We start from the raw sequence: 23,680 nt of genomic DNA, 5'->3' as shown, positions 1-23,680 counted from the left end.
ATTGACTCCTCTGCATGTATTGTAATCACCTCACCAAAAGGTTCTCCATCGTCTGCTAGACCAAGGTCAACACCAAGCGATAGGTGGTGTTGGGCAATCCCCAAGCCTCCTATTTGCCCAGTATTGACTCACTGTCTGACTTGTCGGTTAACAACACGGGTGCTAAATATAATCTGTCGTCATATAAAGTGTGGTGTCAGTTGGGAAAGCCATCTCTATCTGAGAGTACTATCCAAGTTAAGGGTGTCAACAAGAAAAAAATTGTGGTTTTTGGAATCTGGCACACTTTTGCCAGTTATGAGAATGGGGTTGTAGCTCAAGACTTTTTGGTCATGCCTGTTGGAACTATGGAAGGTAATATAAACCTAGGACACACGTGGATGATAGCTACCAAATTCACTATTGATTGGGGGACATGGAGTGTCACAAAACGTAGAAACCAACTCTTAGCCAAGTCACTCAAGCCATAGTCCTTGAGATATTACCTCCTGAGGAAATAAAACCCAAAATAGTGCATGTCCAGGATGTTGAACCATATGTCCCTATAGTCCAACTCTCTAAAGATTCAACTTCCGTAGGTCAAACAAATCTTGAAACACACAACACCCATCCTAATATGACAAAGAAAACATACAAATGGGTCCCTAAAGCTTGTTTAGTGACCATTGCTCATGCTAAAAAATAGAAGCCTGGTACAAAACGTCCCACTCGCTCCTAGAAATATAAGAAAACGTTGTGTTGGATTCCTAAACGTCTATTGGAAGCCCAAGGCTACTATCAAGGAAATGGTCAAATCTAGGTGCCAAAACGTAAATTGTGTTCTTACCTATCACCTGACCCATGTGAGTCAAATCCTATGACGATAAAGCCGATTGAAGATCAAGGGAAAGAAAAGATCACATAACACTATACACATGATCCGAAGCTAGTTTGGGTACCCAAGCGAGAAAGGCTTGTTTCGTTCAGCTTAAAAATAGAAAAAACAAATGAAGCTTCTTGCTCTTCATGTAGTTCATATACGAAAATAGAAGCTTCGACACAACCTTCACCTACCATTGTACATATCCATGCAAACAAGAAAGAGTTTGCACCTCCCGTTGTAAGTCCACCACCTACAACAACATTGCAAATAAAATCATGGGAGAGTACCTTACCACCCTTGCAACTAGATGAAATGCCTAGGGTGGTAAAAAACTATCGGTCAAAGTCTTCACCCATGACAACTTGGATCAATTGGTTTCAAAAGTTAATGACATCATTTCAAAAGGTATGATCTACCCAAGGAAGGTGGGAGTGTTTGCTGACATCCATCATTCACGTGCTCCCCTCTTAACATTTCTTCCTGACCTCTCAATCTTCAAATCTTAGGGAATGTATATATATAGCCCTATACTCAAGAAAACAAAAATTAAAAAAGTAAAAGAGCAAGAGCCACCAAACAAAATCTGAAAACATAGAAGTTCTAGTACGTGATCAAAAATCATGAAAACACATTATGCACAAGAAAACGACCTTTTTATATGACCCTTAAAATATTTTCACACTAACCATTATCTGATATGGCTAGTACAATAGAGTCATCCACTCCCACCTTGGGTGAGAGATACTCTCTTTACTCTTCACAAGTGTTTCACATAGTCTACCCGGTGCCTTTTTGTGAATGGCATTTGGTAGATACACTGGCACGCGAGAGGAATTTCAAGGGATTAGAATGGCTGATACGTGTCTTGACCATGACAGATCCATACTTAGTAGAGAGCATCTCTCCCATTGCACAAGTCTACCCTCTTGACCAAGATGACTATAGACGCCTAGTGACGTTCTTAGTGAACATTTGTGCCTCTAATGATGAGGAAGAGTTACATAATTACACAGATGGCACGTATGGTCTCACGGATGATGACTTTGTTTTTCTCAATGATGACGAGGATAGGGGTTTAGCCTTAGGGTTAACTCCCTATCCTACAATATCTTGTTACCTTGACTCTCTAAGGGGGGTGAAAATAATTAGGTTAGGGTTCCTTATGTTGATTGATTGTGTTCAATAAATGTTGGTGCCTCTTTTTCCACTGATGTGCCTCCTAGAGGTATTCCTTGTGTTTTCTAGTGTGTACAAAAATGTGTTGCTGTTGTTAGGATTTGGAACTTCATGGAATCTTTCTCTCATTTACTCTTCAAATCAAGCGCAATCATCAACACGAACAGGTGTTTCTTGACCATTAGCATTGTCCCTTATCTTTGTTTTTGCATCCATGTTTGTTTGCTGTAACTGTGATTGGTAGCATAATATTCATCACCTTTGCTTAGTGTTAAACATTAGATTCTATATAATTTTCTGTCAAAATCCCTTGTCTAGGTTTCAGAATCAAGCGGTCTAACTAAGCTAGTGACCAAGTTAGGAGTTAGAGATCTTCTCTTACTACCATGGAGAATGCCTTCCTAATAATCAATAGTTACTTTAGGCTCTTAATACAATTTAGGCACCATTGTGTGCAATGTACTAGGGCTTTCTAGTGGGATTAGTCCCTATTGACCTTCAGCTTAATTATTATAAAGGGAGTTTACTAGTGTGATTATGGGATGCGTGTCTGACCTCACTACCCTATCTTATTACAGTTTTAGCGAGAACCACGATTAAATTGTCAATCCATGGGACGAAGCTGACTCGACTAGTGCATAGAGGCTACAAGAGGTTGTCAATCACTTGGAAAATAACTAACAACTCGCATCTAACTCAAGCTACACTCAAGTGACTGAAATCACCAAAAGCCAATCGCTCATCGACAAACAAATCACATCCGTTACAGCATCAAATGACATCCAAACGTAAAGAAACTTCTAGGACAAGTTTATAAGTCCTAAACACACATGCTTATGGTCTCAAACCCCCCTTTAGGTCAAGTGCCAAAATCACAATTATTAACAGTAGTGGATTTTTGACCTAGTTGTTTTTGACCCAGAATGCACCTAAATGCTTAGCAATGATGCCCCGGTACCCCACCTATGCTTATTTTTTTGATTTTGAAGTGTAAATTCCTACTTATGATGAAATTAGGCTACGGTTCGGCGATGCCAAAATCTACAAAATACTGTGATGTGTTTACGTCAATGCGTAGAGCTCTTACTTGCGGTTGCAATGCAACAAATGCTACTGCAATGTGACAACCAAAGAGGGAGTAGGTAGTCGAGAAGGAGAGAAGTGAGTGGCGTTAGCTCACCTTGTGTATTTTATTATCCAAAGCTTACAATTAACTTACAAAATTTGGCTTTTATACCTTAGCCAAGGTTTTTGGTGGTGAAAACTAATAATCTGGGAGCTCTAACTAAAGATAGGTAATGACAGATTGATACAATCTGGAAGCTTGTAGCCCCAGCTCATTAATTACAAGGTTTATCCAATATATAGGAGTTAAAATATTCTTGATTTATAGAAAATAATATGTTTTTTACAATGAGAGCTTCGAAAAATGGTATTTGTGGTATCCGTGTTAGCTTGCTGCTAACATTCCCCCCCTCCTCGCCTGTGTCGTCCCTTGACACAGCTTTATGGGCTGAAGTAGTCTTTGGGTATACGGCTGGCGAGGCGGTCTTTAAGCGCCATTGAGTGCCTTTTGGTATCTGATCTTTCTCTCTTTATCTAGCACTTGCAAGAACTGCATGGTGACTTTGTTCTTCAGCTCCATTACTGAGTAGCCTACAAAGCACGATGTTAGGTTGCTAATCATTGGCCCAAATATTTTCGTTCGCCAAGTGAAGAACCCTGTGTAGAACGCTTCCTCAAATGCCAGCATATTGTGAGACAGTAAAAACATACATCTAACGTAGAAGCCATAGAGGACTTCTTTGAAAGGTTTCCCACTGAGATCATAGCACAACCCCTTGTTATCCTCAAGGAATGACATCCACTAGGTGCCTGCTTGCTCTGGCTCGTGGAATACTTCGATGCAGGTGAGGTGCATTTGGTAGATTTTATATAATATTGCACATGATAAATCTGGTAGACTTTTGAAGAAGGACATGGCACCTGTTAGGGTTTTCACCATGTACTCTTCCGTCGGCGATCCCTTTTCTGGAGCAGGCAGTCTGGCGTAATTCAACCAAGTTGGCCGCTTCTTTACTAGTGCCTCGGGTGCTTGCCAAGTCCTTACTCGTGGTACAGGATAGAAAGTTGGATCCTTTTGTAGGGCCGTAGGTGCTCTTGTGAACAGAATCAAGTACCTTGGATTCTTGTTCAACCAACTCAGCTTCCACTTTGGGTGGTCTTGGTCTGCACCCTTGACTTGCATGTCAGTGTAAAGCCTTTCTTTAACTTGTAGCAACTCCACTTTAATCAGAGGGTAGGGCAGGGATTGTTGGTGCCATTGCACATTGGTTTGATTGAGAGTGAGTTGTGTAATGTTGACGGAGTGAAGAACTCTCAGCTCCTAATCCATTGCTGCCTTCCATTACTCATCTACCTCGTGTGTAATTTTTTCCTTCAGTGAATCTTCTTCAGCCTCTGAGAGCTGGACCATTGGCACTGTGTCTAATTCAGTCATGTTATTTGAAACTCTTCCACGCCACTTAGCTCTTTTGGCTGGCTGCGTCTCCATCTCAACGAATGAAATAGAGGGGATCTCTACATAGGGTTGCTCTGAAGTGCCTGTCTCCTCTTGGGTTTTTGGTTGTCCCTCTCTCAATAGCTGGTTGACTCTTTTAAGTTTTGCTATTTCTTTCAGCAGCTCGTCTTCTCTTTGGATCCGCATCAAAGGCAGGTCTCTGCGCTGAGACTGCTCCAATTTAACCTCTAGCTCAAGGTCTTTATTCTTCTTCTCGAATTCCTTATAGACATCTTCTGTGCCTTTGATCGAGGCCACTGTGGGATTTTCTCTGATTTGTCGTAGGAAAATTGCCTGATCATTTATTCTTTGTTCTGAATACTGTAGGGAGGCATTGGCTACATCTAACTGAACCTAAATCTTCTGAACTGACAGGGTTGTCATTAGAAGTTCGTTTGTGACTTTTATCAGATGTTCATCTTTTGCCTTGTATGCATGTAGCATTTGTGTAAGCAAATATTCAAGCTCCTCCATTTCTTTCTTCTATTTATCTCTTGCGAGCTGATGTTGTTCAGCTTCCGCTTTCAACTCCTACACTTGCCTTTGTAAATCGGTGATGACGTTGAGTAGGTCGTCTAACTCCCCTTGGAGTGCGTCAATCACCATCTCTAATTCTTTGGCCCTTGTGCTATGACTTAGTACTGCTGAGTGAAGTCGTTCAGTCATGTCCTGCATTTGCTTAGCATACTCTAGCCTTCGTTTCGTGCCAACTGACTTGATGTTTCTGCAGCTTCTTGTGTGTCCTTTGGTGGCGTCATGGTGGTTGTTTGCTATTGCCCTTGTGGTTGTGGCTGATCCTCTTTTGTTTTGTCATCCTGAGGCTTCATGGATGCCTCATCCTCTTGCTGTGTTGAGGTAGAGGGTGTTTCCTTGGCCTCCTGTTCTCCGGGTTGCTCAAACTTCTTGTTGTCCTCTGATGGTGCAAGACTGGCTGCCCTTTTCGGCTCATCATTGTGCTCTTTTTGCTGCTCTTTTGTAGACTGAGTTGCCTTACTTTGTTCAGGCTCCGCCTCCTTGGTGGGTTCAGGTCCTTTGGCTTCCTTTGTTGGTGAAGGTGGTGGGCTCGGCATGGGGTGATCATGCTGTTCAGAAACAGGTGAAGAAGGGCGGGAGACACATCACCCTGATCGTATTGTGCTGCTCCTTATTTGGTTGCTTCCTCTGCTTGTTTTTGTTGTTCTTCCGCCCTCTTTCGCTTTTCTTGCCACTTATTGGGCTTTGTCAAAGTTAGCAAATTTGACAGATTTTTCTCTGAAAGGTCCTTCAGTCTAAAATGCTGACAAATTTGGTCCATTTTGCTTCAAAATAATTTTTGAACATGCATATCTGCATAAAAACATGTAAGAAATAAAATTATAAAGTCCAAATCAAAAATAGCAACAAAAGTAAATAATCGTGATTATTATACCAAATAGATACTCTGAGTGAAATATGGGCTCATTTGGATGTATAGGATGAAAATGGTGCCAGATTTAGGCTTTAGGTCTCTGAAATAGTTGATGTAAAGAGATTTTGAGATTCTGAGCTCCAAATTGTTCAAACTTGGCTAGTGGGCTTAGCACATCATATACTTTGGATGTATGATGGCAAAATTGCAAATTTCTACTATTTTGGCCAAAAAGTAAATAATCTTGATTATTAACTTTTCTACCAAAATGGATATTATTTGGTACAGCTTGGTTCTAGGCATTGTATAGACCTTGTGGATGTGATATGAGGTGATTTGGATCAAGAAATGTGGCTCATAACTCATAATTTGTCTTGCAAAGACTTCTTTGCATTTTTTGGCAATTTTCCAAGTTATATGTGATCATTTTGGCTCATACTTGATTTTTGGCATGTATTAGGTGTGTACAAGTGATAGATGATGTGATGATGCAACTTCCAAGCAAAAATAGTGCAAAAGTGAATAATCACGATTATTTACAACAGTCACATTTTTCTTACAAAACTTAATAATTTTGACATAAACACATTCTATACACCTAAAACAAGTCCTAAATTGAATTTGGTAAAGTTTGGTCTTGCCGGCATCACTTTGTGCTTTGTCGACTCTGAAATCACCGATTTCTGTGACTACACTGCCTGTTGAACTAGCTAGTCACTTTAGGCTTGGACTCATTTGTAACATAGTTGTAAAGCAACTCATCCAATTTTGGTCCATTTGGAGTCAGTTTGACCTCGTATGTCGTATTTGAAGCTTTGTAGCCTTCAAGCCGTTTTTTACACCTAAAACAAGTCCTAAATTGAATTTGGTAAAGTTTGGTCTTGTCGGCATCACTTTGTGCTTTGTCGACTCTGAAATCACCGATTTCTGTGACTACGCTGCCTATTGAGCTCGCTAGTCACTTCTAAGGCTTGGACTCGTCTGTAACATAGTTGTAAAGCAACTCATCCAATTTTGGTCCATTTAGAGTCAGTTTGACCTCGTATGTCGTATTTGAAGCTTTGTAGCCTTCAAGCCATTTTTTGCTTTTCAAGGGCTTTGCTTGATTGATTTCATGAAACCAATCATGTACATTGTATATAGACCTCGTAGGTAAGTTGTTTGTGGAGTTAGAACCCAGTTCTGGGATCTGCCAAAAACCTAGCTTTTCTACTTGGGACCCCCTCGACGTTTACCGAATGGTCAACTATTGCTATATAAGTGTTTTAATATGTTGGGGCATGCTACAATTCAAATCTCATCCGATTTGGTTGAGCTGACAGGCCTCTATGGTCGATTTTTGGTCGTAGTCTTTGTGCACTGCTCGGATTCTAGGGTTTTTTCTAGGGGTTTAGACTAGCTACCGGCCGTACAAAATGGATCATTGATGAGTAAAGAACTTACCCCTCATGTCTTATGTGCGACGGCGCTGAAAACGGACAACTGTAGACTCCAAAAAGTACGCGCGATGAAGTCAAAATGCTCTTTCCCAAAGGCAACAAGTGGAAATGAGGTGATTTTAGCCTACCTTGGGTATCTATACTCGGACTTCCCGAACCAATTTTTCCTAGATTCCCCTGTTAGTCCTACTAGGCCATGAAATCTATGTTAGACTCAAAAATTTTCCCAATCAGATTCCTATAGCTCATTTTGCAAGAATTCTACAAAAGTAGGTCTGGCCGCCTAATTTAGGCTTCCCGCTTCCATCTACCAATTTGATTGAAATTTTTTGTGCTTGTGTGCCTTGTCTTTCTGATCATCACTGTGTCTTTAGTTTTTCCATCTGAGCTCCTTTGCTATTTATTATTAATTTTTGACCTGTTTATTGAAAAATCAAAGAAAATAACAAAATGCGCTAAAAAAGCAAAGTGAAAATCCATTAATTAAGAAAATCCATTAAAAAACACAGCTTTATTGTTTTTTGTTGTATTTCTCCATTTTTAACACTAGGTTGGTAATGGGACAGTTTTATGTCCTCGGACAGTTTTATGTCCTGTTAAGTGACCATTTTCCTTGAATTATGTCAAGAGTTTCAAAATGGATTTTGAGGTGCTATCTATCTAGAAAGTTGTCTCATGAGCTGAAAAAAACTTGACATTTTTCTGGAATATCAATTCCATCTTTAACCTTGTCCTTGCACAACATTTCACAACCTAAATTGTGTGAAAAAACGGGTCCTATTTTTGGCTTTTTTCAACTTTTTGCAAATATACCACTCTAGAATTCATGTTTGTGAGGTCTATAATGCTAGAGAACTATCTTTAGTAGTCCTCAATATGTCCTGATGCTTCTAGGGAGAAATAAATGCTAAAGTTGTAAGTTATGACCAAATTACAAAACTTGTCAAATCCTGTTTTTTAGCCAATTTTAGCTCTTCTATGATTTTTTGGTGGCTTTCATGATATCCAAATGCAGTTTTGATTTTCTATGTCGCATATTGTAACATAAAGCTAATATTTCTTGAGTTTTGGGGCACCTAATACCCTATTTTTCATAGTAGACAACGATGGTTGATTTTTTCAATTATAGAAGAAAACAAAACATTCTAGTATATCAAGTATAGCTTTTTCAATATTGTTAGTTTCTTGTGACAACTACATGCATTTTGTAGGTAGTAACCATATCTAGTCATAAGGATCAAATTTGGCTAGATATTGAATAGTTTCTATGGGATTCTACAACTCATAATGTTGAACCCAGTTTTTCATGTTTGCTGTATTTAGCACTTCATCTTTCTCCCCAAGATTCCCCTTGGTAAGAGAAGTATTATTCTTTTGACATGCTCCATGGCTCCTTATGAACCTAAAGGACAATAGGGAACTAATAAAACATGCATATATTATTTGTATTGAGTGTGGCTATATAAACTTTGATGATAGGTTTGCAGAATGGTAAAAATTCAACTTTTTTGTACCTATTTCTTTTGGCAAAACAAAAAATAGTGAGTGAGAAGCAATCATATGTTCTGATCACCAACCCATGAAGTTAACTAGGGAATTTATCTCAAGTCCTACAAAAATCCCTAATCTTATTTTTATGCAACAAAAGAAATGATTGTTTTGATGAAAATGTACTGGTCCATCAACTTTGGAGGCTTGGTGTGACCAAAAGATGAGAAATTTTACAAGTTTCTTATTTTTTCCATGTGTAGTAGGCCTTGAACTATAACCTCATGAAAGGATTTTACAAAATGAGTGGATCTAGTATGGTTTTGGAGGTTTTTTTCAAAACCCTGAAAGGACACTTTTATGTCCTGTTAGGTTACCAACCTAGTGTTAAGTCTCAATATCGAGAAAAATAAAAAAATATTAAAAAAGAACTAATTTTTGATGATTTTTTGATAGTATATACACTATTTACACTCATCGGGGACATATCATCCGTTTCCCTGTTGATGATATATAAGGGTATTATTAGTTAATTTTGCAAAAAATCACACGTTAACATCAAACTTTTTTCCTCCCTCTTCAAAAATTTCCCTTAATTACTTAGTACTCTTCCACCCCTCCTAGATGGTGTACTCCGGGATGGCTATGTGCATGGGTTGAATAATTGTGTCTATACATAGCCGTAGTTGGCTCTACCATGCTTTGAAGATCAATGCAGTTCAAACCATTGTGCTGCGCAAGAGGTGGGTCTTGAGTGATTAACTCAAGGGTTTCTGATGTCGAGGCTTGCTGTTGCTGTCTTCCAAATAACAAATCTTGTAGCTTGTGTGCTCTTTGCTTGATTGTACCATCAAGATGATTTAGCACGCTGATTTCCTAAGCTGTTGGTAGCACTTTTGACTGTTGTCGAGCTTTTACTCGCCATTGATATCTTTGTTTGTCTCGCCATTGATGATGGTACAATCATCTTGATTGTACCATCAAGATGATTTAGCACGCTGATTTCCTAAGCTGTTGGTAGCACTTTTGACTGTTGTCGAGCTTTTACTCGCCATTGATATCTTTGTTTGTCTCGGTCAGAATGGTGTGGTTGAGGTTTCTAAGACTTAACTCTCTATTGCTTGATTGGTTTAGCAGTTTGTAGGGAGGATAAGTGCACCTTTTTCTTCCAAATCCATTTTGTGTTAGGTTCCCTTCTTGGATAAGTGTGTCTCTATGTTTTGACTCTCGAAACCATCTTTGGTTTTCTCGCTGATGTTTTGGGCACCCAAATTTGAATTGGTTTGTCCTTAAGCTGTGCTTTCAGTACCCAAATTTGCATGACTCCTTGCATGCTGCTTGTAGCATTTGCTTGTCGAGAGGATGGAGAAGATTGATTACTTCGTGGTTTGCTTTGCTGATAATTGTTTTTCCATTCCTTCTTGCTTGTTGCAATTGGAACAATGAGTTGTCCGCCTTTAGGTGATAGCTTGAGCTGATTCGTATCCCAATCTGGTACTGCCTTGTATGTCTGCATCCATGGAATTCCTAGGATCATTGTCTCATTCATGTGTTCATCTGATAAACATACAAACTGATGAGGACTTGAACATCCATGTACTATCACGTTCAAGTTGACTACTCCCAATGTTGGTGTTGGGTTCTTGTTGCATCCTTTGATAGTCGCTATTCCTGCCATCAATGACTGAGTTGTTTCTTTTTTATACGTGGAATAACCGACTGCATTTACTCTAGCTCCTATATCAACCAAAGCATTTGTGTTATGATTATTGAGCTTTACTTTGATGCAAAGGTCCATTCCATCTAGCCATTCATCATCTGTTGACACTGCATCTTTCGGCAATTCTCATTGTTGGTCATCTATTTCCAGTGTGTTGATGGGAATAGGTATTTGTTGATCCTTAAGAGCAGCTTTCTTTTTGAGCTCCCGAAGCCGAGCTTCTTCTTGGGCTTCATCAATAACTTGCTGTTGTTTTATCTTCCTTTGCTTTGCTGCATGTATTCTTTCTAGCAATTCATTGGTTAGCGGCAAATTGTACTTCTTTAAATGACACCCCTAATCCAATTAGCCATTGTTTCACTATCTAGAGTGGATAGATTAACTGCTCCACTTGGAGATACATTTTCCATGATAAACGATCTGCTTCTCTTTTTCTTAAACTTGGGATGTGTTGGTTAAGGGAATAGACTAGAACTAAGTTCCCTTTTTTGAAGAGTTTTGTAATTAGATGGGAATCAAAAACTATTTTTGTTTTCACTTTGGTGCGTAGATGTGAGCTACATCAGTTAGCCTTTGCTCATCTAGCTTCCCTAAATCTTCAAGTCTCTTTGACAATTCATATCCAATCCACTCGAGATCCTTTGCTACCCTTAGTGTTGGCAAATGAATTTTCTATTGACAGTATGGCATCAAGACCATAAACAAGGTTAAAGGGTGTAGCATTTAAAGCTGTTTTGAATGAAACTCGATAAGCCCATAGAGCTGGATGGAGATTCATTTCCCAATCTGTCCTTCCTGAACTAACCACTTTAGTCAATACCGAGCTAAGAATCTTATTCGTATGTTCAGCTTGTCCATTTGCTTGTGGATGATAGGGAGTTGATTTGTTATGGATGACCATAAATTCATTAAGAAAATATTCGATTACCTCATTGAGAAAATGAATTCCCGTATCACTGACAATTTCTATTAGCAGTCCATATCTTGTGAACATACTCATATAAGAATGTGGCAGTGGTTCTTCCATCATTCTTTTGAGTTGCTTTAGCCTCGGTCCACTTGGTCAAATAGTCCGTAGCTACAATAATATATTGAGCTTGTGTTCTATAAGCATGTGACTGTATTGGTCCAACAAAATCTATACCCCATTTTACAAAAGCTCTAGCTCCCATCATTGGTCTTAAGGACATGCTATCTACTCGTGTTGGCATTTTTGCTCGTTGACAAGCATCACATCTTCGAACATATTCTTTGGTATCTCCAAAAGTGTTGGCCACCATATGCCTTCCATCAAGATTGCTCTTACGGTGGTCTCACTAGAAAAGTGACCTCCAGCTAATCCAACATGTGCTTGTTTTATAATTGAAATATATTCGTCTTCATTTGCACAAAGACGCAGATGTTGATCCTTACCTCTCCAATACAATTGATTTCCAATAAGAGTATAGTCTCTTGCTTCAATTTCAATTGCTCTTTGATGGCGTTTACTCATATCCTCAGGAAATGTTCGGGTCGATAAGTAAGTGACTAAATAGTTACTCCACTTAGGAACATGAGACATTTGAAACAATGTTACGTGAGGTATGGGTGTTTGTTTTTGACATTGAGAACAGTCCTTTATATAAGAGCGAACATCACTCCTCATAGTTGGCCAAAATACTCCAAGTCTCAATATCCTTTGCATAGTTTGGTCTTCCGCAAAGTGAAGTCCCACTATGGTAACATGTGCTTGACTTATGTATTGGTTTTTCTCTTCAAGATTAATGCATAAGAGCAATATTCCATCTCGGTTTATTTTGTATAGCCTACCAGCTAGTAATTGATACATAGTCGATTGCTCAATTAATCCGATTGTAATAGGAAGTGGTATTTGTGAATCCACTTGAGCTATGGTCATCAATGACACCATATTTTCCGACCATCTAGGTATCATTTCCATAGAGAACAAATAGGCATCTGGTAGATCATCATCTACCCCTTAGGTGATTCCCCTGAAACAATCCTAGACAAATGAATTGCTCTTTGATGAGTAGTACCCTTTTTTACAACCATAGTGAAATCAAATTCCAGAAGAATGATGAACCATCTCACTATTCTTCCTGTGCTGCATGGATTGTTGACAAGGTACAATAAAGCTTGGTGGTCCACGAAGAACACAAATTTGTTTGCTAATAGGTAATGTCTATGCTTTTTTATGGCACAGATCATTCCTAATCCTTCCCTTTTGGTGGTGGTGTAATTCTTTTCTACCATGTTCAACTGTCTGCTAGCATAAGAAATAGGAAAATCAATTTTCCCGTCTCCTGGTTGAGCTAGTATACACCCGATGGCAAAATTTGGCTTTCAATATTAGAGTTGAGGTGAGAGCTTGATTAAGCTTCATGAAGGATTCTTCACACTCATCAGTCCATTCAAAGTGTGTAATCAAGCTATACGTGGGTTTTGTAATTATAGCGTACATGTACATGAACCGTTTGTAATATCCACAATGCCCCATGAAGGCTTGTACGCCCTTGACTGTTGTTGATCTAGGCAAATCAGCAATAACATGAATTTTATCCATATCCGTAGCTATGCCATTTTTTGACACTATATGTCCAAGAATTTTTCCTTGTCTACCCATGAATGTGCACTTTTCAGGATTTACGCAAATCCTATAAAGTCTACATTTTTCAAATACCTTTTTGAGATGTTCAAAATGATCAGTTCGGATTGATGAATGTACGCATAGATCATCCATGTATTCTTACAAGAATTTCCTAAGATGTTCTTTAAAAGCATGACTCATCAATCTTTGAAAGGTGGCAAGAGCATTAGTTAACCCAAAAGGCATAACCCGATAGGTACAAATACCCCATTCTATTGCAAAAGCAGTTTTATGTTTATCTTTTGGGTCAACCAAAAGTTGATTGTATCCCGAAAAGCCATCTAAGAAGCTATAAGCTTCTTTTCCTGCAACTCATTTTAACACATGCTCAGTGATTGGAAGAGGAAAGTTGTCTCTAATGGTAGCTGCATTCACTTTCTTAAGGTTGACACACACTCGTAATTTTCCATTTTTCTTGGGTACTACCACAATTGGAGACACCCAATTTGTGTGTTCAATTTCATAAATGAATTCGGCTTCCTTTAGTTTTTCAATATCTTCTTTGATCTTCCTGGAAAATGTTTCATTGTATGTGTATGGCCTTTATCTACTTGGTTTTTCATTATCTCTCATGGGTATGGTATGTTGACAGATTTTTGGATCAACACCCTTGATATCCTTGTAAGACCAAGCAAAAATATCTTGGTTTTCTTTTAGTAAGCTTAGTAAAAGCTCTTCTTCTTCTTCTGTTAGGTCATTTGCAATGTACATAGGCCTAGGTTCTTCTCTTGGTTTAGCCAAATCTATCTTTTTAGCATTTTCAGGCCCTCCGTATGACTCACCTTATTTTCATAGTTCTCTAACAAGTTGTTCGTCGACAATGATTTTTCTGTCTTGGAGAGTATATTTTTTGTAATGGGTTGGAACACTCATTATATATTTTCTATCCTCTGCTGTGGTTTCCATTTCGGTCGTATATATCTCCTTTAGAGATTTTTTCAACTCTTGATATTTCTTTTTCCGCTCAATTCGTGTCATGGTTGGTTCCTTGTCCTGTTTGTTTGGCTTTGCTTGAGTGTTCTTCCTTGTTTTTCTCAATGGTCTCAACATTTTTGGATTTTTGCTTGAAGGATATCTGCCAGTGATTTTGTCCTTGACACAATCATGTGCATCTATCTGCATCAGGAGCTGTGTTCTACTGGAGAATGATGGCATAGGTCTTGTTTTCACGTTTCTGGTGTCTCTTTTTTGTCTATACCATTTTTGTCTTCTTGGTTTCTAGTTAGGAAAGTCAAAAAACTTGTGCTCCCCTTCTTTCATGAGTAGCTTAGCTCTCACATGTTCTTTTTCTGACCCCGATTCTTCTGAGGTAGCTGAGTGCTTGTCAAACTCATCTGTTGCATCATAGTAGAGGTCTAAAAAAACTTGTTGAGCTTTCATCAAGTCCTTGGGTTCCTCAATTTCATCTTCAATGTGGAGGGTTGAAATCATTTGGATGGGAATTATTTCATAGCCATCCTCATTGCAAAATTGAGTAGGCATTGACGTATTCACACATACATCCATTGTTGCTAAAATTTGAGTCCACTCAAATGGCTAAAAAAAATGCTTTGGAAAGGGTTTAGGTACATAGGCTTCGTTGGTGCAATCCATTTCTAGGATACATTCTTCTCTTTTTAAGCTCCCGTTTTTTGAAGCTCCACACATCCAAATAGGAGTGTCTTTGTTTAACCAAGATGGAAGCTTAGTTTCAGCCGAAGAAACTGAATCAAACTCTTATATGGGCGTTTTCATGATATCTCCATAAGTGTGATCTTTTAGATTAATCGTTTTTATAGATCCCACTTACTTCAAGTACAGATAATTGTTTCCCCAATCTTGGATAAGCTGTACCTGTCGCATGAAAGGTCTTCCCAATATGATTTCGTAATTGAGTTTTTTCCCAAAGTCTACTATGGAAAAAGTGTGTTGATATTCAATCCCACAGGAATTAAATATCACTTTTTCTATCAGTTCTAAGGATTTTTCAATATGTTCATCAACCAATTGAAATTTCATTCAAGTTTGTCTAATGGCTGGTTGTCCCCAGGATTCCCATACTGATTTTGTCGTTGTGGCTATGCCTGCTCCACTATCCAGTATTGCCATGGTTTCAATGTCATTATATTTTCACTGGAAGGGTGGTGTTTCCTTATCCCCCTTCATAATATTCTCCAACTTTGTTCATTGGAACATATCGAATCTCTTTGTTGTCCATTTCGTGTTTCAATCTTTCCAAAAAAATTTACGATGAGCCCCGTTATCCGCACCTTCTCTATGGTTTTCTGTAGATCATTTCATAAATATAGTCTGATTTTTAACAGTTCTCCCAAAGTAAGAGTGCATTGGATGGGTGTAGACATGATTGAATGGATATTGTCTACTTCTCGGATCTGTTCTGCTCTTTTTACTTGAGTGGTCTTACACACTATGGATTCATCTTCGTTATCTCCAAAGTAAGAGGGTAATGTTCAAGGTCAATGGTTTCGAAATTCCTGAAGCTTCAGATCTACAATTCCCATATAGGGATTGTACATCCATGTCCATATCAGGAGGTAGGTTGTCTAACCAAACTTTCTCTATAGGAGCCGACTTTAGAGTTAGGCTCCCATCATTAATCTCTTGAACTTTTTCCCATAAGTGTCCTGGCTAGTCTTCCTCTACGAATGGAATTCCATCTAAGGTATCTTCGCTGTCCGGCACTATAAGTTCCGGCTCTTTTGGTTTCAAGTGGGGTTCTACCACCACTTTGGATTTTTCTTGATTGTCTCTTACCACAAGCTCCTCAGTTTTTGTGATACTTTCGAGCTTGGGTTTCAGTTTTTCCAGCAGCTCATGCGTGATTCTTACCAAATTTTAATAAGATTCAAGCTTAGCTGCTTCCATGTCTGGAGAAGGATAGTTTTCCATTTGTTTTCATTTTTTGGCCTACTTTAAGTCTTGCTTGGTAGGCCTCCAAGGTTGCATTAATAGAGCTAAAAAAATTTATCAACCAAAATTGATCCTCCAGATTTTACCGTTGTTTCTTTGAGTTCTTTCACCTTTTCCTGGAATAGCTGTTTTGCTTTCTCCTCGATTTCAGCTCATTGTTTTTGTTTTCTCATCTCATACCTTTTGTTTTTGCTTCTTTTGGTCTTTTGAGAGGTAATCTTTGTATTCTTCAAATCATCAGAGGAGTTATGTTTCTTTTTCTTATCCTGGGCTCTAGTGATTATTTTGATTGGAAAAATCGGATCACTCTTAGATAAGCTACTAGGTATCACTTGGACTACGTTTACTACTATCTTTCCTTTGTTTAAAGAATTTTTACGACAATCTTCTGGGAAGTGTCCTCCCTTTTTACAACATTGTATGCAATAAGATTTAATCGGCTTGAGGTTTTTGTCGGGCTCTGACATTGATTTTTCCAATGATCATCTGCACCACAGTTATGATAGTTTTCTGTTCTTGGCTTAATCATGGGTCTTACCACAGGAGGTCTAACACCTTGATTAGCCATATAATACATTGTGCAAACTCTGGTGGAGGATAATTCACAGGTTCTTCCATTGGTGGTGGATGTGAATTATACCAATCTCCTTCTACCATTACTGTAGATGGACTAAGCTCAGCATAGGGTGTAACAGGCACTAGTGCTTGTTCATCTATGACTCCCTCTGGGTGCATGTACTTTACAGGCATTGCATTGTGTCCTAGATATGGAGGTTGTTGACCCAACATGGGTTGAGGTCTTTTCATATCCATCGGTGGTCTTTGAGTTGGTGCCATGTTAGGTTGGTATCTGTACATGGGTTGTCCTTGTGGCCTCATGGGCACGTAGTGAACATTTCCATCATACTTTGGTTGGAAATAGCACTTGTTGGTCTCATGGTTGGTCCATTTATCCTCGATTGCACACCATTTTTGCGGTCTAATTGGTTGTCCCTATTGAGGTATCCCTTGTCCTGATCCCCTCATATGTGCTTTTTGCATGTTATTCATCATGTCATTCATCCTTTTGAGCATGTCTTCTATGGTTGAAAGTGGTGCTTCAGTAGCTGTTCCCACTTATGTTGGTTTAGTGGATGTTGTTTTCTCACTTTTGTTATCCTTAGGGACATCTTCTTCATTGAAAATATCACAATTGTCTCCTAAGTCAATAGCATCTGACATACACTCTTCTAGGGTTGTATGCTTCTTGCTATAGAGTATAGCATGAAGTTCTTTGTTTAGCAGTCCCTCTAGAAACAATGATACTAGTCGTTCTTTTGCAGGTATCTCGAGACCTGGGCATCTGGCAATGTATTGTTTCATTTGAGTTGCACAATCTTTAACAGACTCACCATGTTTCTATTTAAAACTGTAGGTTTGAGCTACAGTATTGTGTTTGATCCCTGTTTTGGAACAAGCAGCTACACATATTTGAGCTAATGTGTTCAAATCCATGATTGACCTTGGTGGAATATTTTGGAACCATGTCAATGCTTTTCCTTCTAATGTCATTCCAAACCCCTTGAATCAAGTATGGAAATCAAATATTTGTTTGGTTCTTAGCACTTGCTTAAAGCTTCCTAAGTGGTCATATGGATCCCCAGATCCACTGTATTTTCTGACCCATTTCTAAAAATCAGCTGGTCTGATGCGTCTATTTGGTTCAACTCCCGGTCTCCTAGCAGTTGGTCCTGTTCTGAGTCCTTCAAACCATGTTCTCATGTAGCCCTGGACTGGTCTTAGTGTCACCCAGTTTTTTGCATGATGATGTGGTTTCTAGTTTTTTAACATTACTCTCAGATGATCTCTCACGGTCTTCATCTCTTGGAATTGTTTCTGGTCCTTGTCCCAATATCCAATCTCTTATGAAATACCCTTGGTATTTGGTTTGTTCTACCTCCTCTGGAGTCATCATGACAAAGTTGTTGTTATAATAATCCCTAAACAGGTAGGTTGGTAGGTCTATTGATCCCTTTTCTTTGATCTTGAAGATATAGATGATCTTCATGGTCGTTAGTTGTCCTGATTTGGCATGCGAGGTCCACAAAAGATCTTTGACATTTCTATCCTCCCAACAATAGACTCCTATCCTAGGATTATCCGTACTAAGCCATTTCAAGGGCTTCAAATCAACTTGATCGTATCCCTTGAATTCTAAAGATGGTGGTCCTTCTTTTGTAGCCATATCTGGAATTATGGTATTTACTTCTAAACCCCATTTTTCTATCATGTTAGGGTCTTTGACTTGTAAATACTGAGTTCCATTTTGATCCATGTATATTTTTCCTTGTTTGTTTGCCCTAATCTCTTCTTCAAACTCAATACCATGGTCATCAATGCGAATGGCATACTCTTCGTTAGGGTCCAGGTAAACCTGAGCTCCATGGCGATTAGTATTAATAAAAGAGAGTATATGCTTATAATGCTTTGTCGTTCTGATTTCCAAATGAGTCAAATAGGAGGACATTTTGGACATCGAATCAAATACTTTGTCTGAGACTTCTTCAGTGATAGTGTGCAAGGAGTTGCCTTGATTCACGCTTTCTTCGGTGGATACTCTACTGGAGGTTTTTCCAAATATGCCCTAATTTTCTAGTACACGACCACATCTAAGGTTCATAAAGACTTGTGAAGCCTTGGATATAGTACTTACCTTTGGATTGACTTGTTGTCAATTTCTTCCGCTTGACTGGATTGCACTTTCTGTCTGATCTACCGATTCCTCGTCTACAACTTGATTCCTGTACAAATTTGATCAAGTTAGCTATTCTTCTATAAAGACAGTATAGTTTCTGCTAGCTATTATGATTGGTCTATGTGTATCATTGCAAATCGAGATAATTGAGTCAACAGTTGCAATTTCCAAACTCTACTTGGGGTAAAAATCAAGGGACTAATCTGCAACTCAAAAACTGAGTGAACATGTACCAATCTGGATCCGATTGAACCCAAAGTTGCCTGGTGGCCTTGTATTAAGTTGGTCTAACACTATGCAAGCTCAAAAGTCAAAATGGGTAGCTCTGTGTAGCAATAATAAATAATCATGATTATTTACTTTTGTTAGTTTTTTGCCCTGTTTGGTTTGGTTTGCCAAGTGTAAAACTTGTTTAGGTCCTTGGACAAGTTTCAACAAGTTTGGACAAAATCTGTTCAAGTTTATCAACTGTTTTGCGTTCGCAGACTTTGATTTTAAGAATCTGGCTTAAGTCTCACTTTTATGATCCAAATTTCACCAAAATTTATTTGTGTGGTCTACTTGATATGCTTGACCTTGTGGTATGCCCAAATGTGCAAAAATACCAATTTTTGAAGCAAATGTAAATAATCGTGATTATTTACTTTAGCTAATGTTTTGCAAGTTTCTGCCCCAATCTTGAACAAATCTATTAAGCACTTCAACTTAAGGTCTCTAGACAAGTTTCATCAAGTTTGGACTATTTTCTATCAAATGGTCATCAGTTTTCTGTCCGCAGACTGACTTCACAATTTTCAATCCAATGATCCAAATCTTACAATATGTGGTTTGTGGGCTTATTATAGCTTGGTAAAACCAGTGGTATGCTAACTTGGTCAAAAAGGTTGAAAAATATGACAGATGTAAATAATCACAATTATTTACAATTGCCAAAGTTTTGCATCTTTTTTGTTAGCTGAGCATAATCGCGATTATTTATAATTGCCAAATTTTTGCATCTTTTTGGTCAGCTGAGCATGTACACATGATTATCACATCAATATGAGCCTATGCATCAATTTTCATTGAGTTTGGACTATTTTTTCCCAATTTATACTCAAGTTTCAAAAAGTCAGTAAAAACTTTAGTTTTTATCCAGTTTTTTGCTAGTTTGGTGCTCCAAATCTTTTGTGCCTTTACAAAAGTTGTTTATACACATGCAATGAGTCACTGGTATCAACCTTGGTCAATTTTGAGCTGAAAATAAATAATCATGATTATTTATTTATGCCCAAAATGAACAATTTTTTACACTTTTTTAATGGATAGTCTTTTCATGAGTTGTTTTAAGCCTATGAATTAAGTCAAAACTTAATTTGGCCTAAAATATCAAGAAAAAGTAAATAATCTGAGTTTTTGTAAACTCTTGAAATTTTTACCTCAAAATGTCCTTGAACTTATTGGGTAATGAAGAAAGAACAATTTGTCCCACCTAGCTCACGAAGGGGGGAGTCCCATGAAGCTTCTAGCTCCTCATGTAATGCATCCATAGAGGTAAAAGCTTCTCCACAGCCTCCACCTACAATAATGGACCTCCATGAAGCTACAAAGGAATCCACACCTCCCAGTGTTCAAGAATCACCTGATGAACCACTTCAAGTTCGATCCTGGGAGAGTACCTTACCACCCTTGCAACTCGATGAGGCACCTAAAGTAATAGAAGACTACTGGCAAAAATACTCACCTATTACCACTCGGAACAATTGGTTTCAAAGGGTGACGAGCACATTTCAAGCAGTATGAACTACCCAAGGAAGAGGGGACGTCTTGATTTACGTCAGCCAATTGAATTATTTCCCTGTCAACCTTCCTCCCTGACCTCTCAATCTCCCAATCTTATGGAATGTATATATAAAGCCTTATACTCACAAAAAAACAAAAATAGTAAAGAGCAAGAGCAATTAGCAAACAAGTATGCACAATAAAAGTCAAAACATTGACCCAGACCTACACATTCACATCCAGTATACTAAAACAGAAACCTATGTCATCAAACACCTTCGATCCTCATCACTTCAGTGATGGAGGGTAGGTAAGATTAGTATGATAGGAATGTTTCTGTTTTAGAGTTTAGTGATTAGCAAAGTTCCTTTTTCCCAGTGATGTGCCTCCTAGAGGTATTCTTTGTGTTTCCTTGTGTGTACAGGAACGTGTTGCTGTTGTTAAAATTTGGAACTTCATGGAATCTTTCTCTCGTTCACACTTCAAATCAAGCGCGACCATCAACACAAACAGATGTTTCTTGTCCATTAGCATTGCCCCTTATCTTTTTGGATCCATGTTTGTCTGCTTTAATTGTGATTGATAGCATAATATTCAACACATTTGCTTAGTATCAAACATTAAATTCAATGCAATTTTTTGTCATAATTACTTGTCATGGTTAAAAAATAAAGCAGTCCGACTAAGCTAGTTTGACCAAGCTAGGCGTTAGAGATCTTCTCTTAATACCATGGGGAATTCCTTCCTAATAATCAATGGCTACTTAGGTTCTTAATCCCATTTAGGCAGCATTGTGTGAAATGTACTAGGGCTTTCTAGTGGGCTTAGTCCCTATTGACCTTTAGCTTAAGTATTATAAAGTGAGTCTACTAGTGTGATGAGCCTGGGGAGGGTAACAGTATTATATGACCCCCCAAAGTTACAAAATTAAAATGCTAAAAACGAACAAACAAAAAATCAAAGTGTCATAATGTAAAATCTTAAGTTGGAAGAGAAACCTCAGCTTGATTTGGTACTCCACTCACATGTATCGCCTATGGTACTAGAGCCCTAGAGGTTCCCAGTGTGGGCGCTTTTCCTTGAAAAGCATAAAACCCAAGGCATACAAAATAAGCACGCACATCAAAATTGAATCACTGCGAAAAGACTTTGGGGGTCAAAGAAAAGGTAATCAGTCAGGCAATGATTTCATGAGAAATTCCTTTTATCGTAGCTTAACTACAAGGTCTTCTAGGTATAGCCTTTAGTGAGCCCTCGGACATGTAATACTTGGCTCTCGCAATTAAACAACTTAATTGACCAATGAAAATTGAAAAGCTTGCCCATGGTATTAATAGTCGATCTTTAGTGCCTTTCGATTGTTAAATTAGCGACCCCAGACTTGTTTAATTTTTTACCTTTACAACTATTTATGTGTTTGATTATATTGCAATTAAATGTTTATTGCTGACAAATGGTTTAGAATTCTGCTACCAATCAATTTGTCTATCTAAAACTGCATATGCTTTTTAATTTTATGTGAGAATGCATATACTGTGCCAATGTTGTTTGATTTTGCAGTGACTGAAGAAGGCTAAGGACATTCATCTCAAATGCTCTTCCACCTCAACGAACAATTTCAACTCAATAGCTTCCGAGGATGGAATCTACATCAAGAAGGGGGGCATGTTAACCCTCACACACATTCTTATCACCTACGATGGATGCTATATTATTTATTTGGTAGAGTCAGGTACCAGGCTTGTCGGTCCAATAGGAAAAGGGTAAGAGTGATTGCCGATGAGAGGTGCACTCTAACTGGAACATTCAAGGGATTAGTTGGCTAAGCATGGGCGCCCAATTGTGAATGGGGCGAGATCATATACAAGTCAACTAAACCTAAAATTCACTCATTCTTTCATTTGTGCAATTGAAGAGTGCTCTTGCTCCATCTCCATCTTCTTCTTCTTCACCTCTTTGTATGTGTGTGTATGCATGAGAGAGAGAGAGAGAGAGAGAGAGCGAGAGTGATTGAGCATTGCAACAACGGCACGGTGGCAGCAAAGCGGTTGAGGGTGGCGCAGCGATGGCTCCTTCTTCTTCGCGGCAAGGAATCCTCCACGGCAGCAAGCGTAGAGCGGTGAGTGACACACCATAGCCATCTTTGAGCTCACTAGTTTAGGCTAGTTGCATGCTTGGAGCCATTTGTGGCTCACACACAGTGTATCGGCAAGTTCCTTGCATTGACACGTGCAATAGACGCGCACATGTCCTCATCTATTGTCCTGTTCTCTAAACTCTCTCTCTTACAAAAGTATTGTTCATGCCAAGTTAACTAAGTACCATGTTTATGTTGCTACCATCAATTAAGTTCACCTACTATGCTCACAAAGTAATCTCTCAAAAGTGCTTCACCTAATTTCCTAATTCCGCTACTCTCAAAGTTCATAGGCCATTTCCATTACAAACAGAGTCAATGGTAGTGTTAGGTTTTCAAGAAGTAGTCATGGTGTGCACTAGAATACACAAAAAAGTTAGCGCAAATATGAAAAAGGGAAGAAAGTTTTGAGAGGGAAGTAGAGCTACTCAAAGTAATATTTGGGTGGGAACATAGATAATAGAGTCTTCAATGAAAGTTCTAAAATTTGTTGGTGCAGAGTTGATACGACTTATGGCATTTACGCTTTGAAAGCGTAAAATTGTGCAATTGGATGAACAAAAATATTATTTTCTCCCTTTTTTCTAAAAGAGCTTGGCTCCAAAATATCGATTCTCAATGTAACGTAAGTCTCTTCCTCATTGGTTGAGTGCTACTCTCTCTCTAGAATTGAAAGGCCCAAAAGTGAGTCCAACTTTCTCCTGATGTCAATCTCAAATATACATTGCTCAAGTAATACCTCTTTGTAATCAATGATAAGGTTGTTTGGTCCAGAAAAGAGAAGAGTTTTCTTTGTGTGGACATTGCGCTTGCGCGATGTATTTTTTGTAAAACCTTGACTGATGCAAATTTTACTCCC

General features: G+C 38.5%; 1 pseudogene; it reads left to right on the top strand.

The window, feature by feature from the left end:
* Positions 1-1,559: 1,559 nt before the first annotated feature.
* LOC147448351 (uncharacterized) lies at positions 1,560-2,269 on the top strand (annotated as a pseudogene).
* Positions 2,270-23,680: the final 21,411 nt, after the last annotated feature.

This window comes from Adiantum capillus-veneris, chromosome 10 (genome assembly GCF_014529385.1).
Source record: "Adiantum capillus-veneris isolate H3 chromosome 10, ASM1452938v2, whole genome shotgun sequence".
Classification (NCBI taxonomy): Eukaryota; Viridiplantae; Streptophyta; class Polypodiopsida; order Polypodiales; family Pteridaceae; genus Adiantum; species Adiantum capillus-veneris.
The sequence above is the reverse complement of the archived record's forward strand: the minus strand, read 5'-3'. Positions and strand labels throughout refer to the sequence as shown.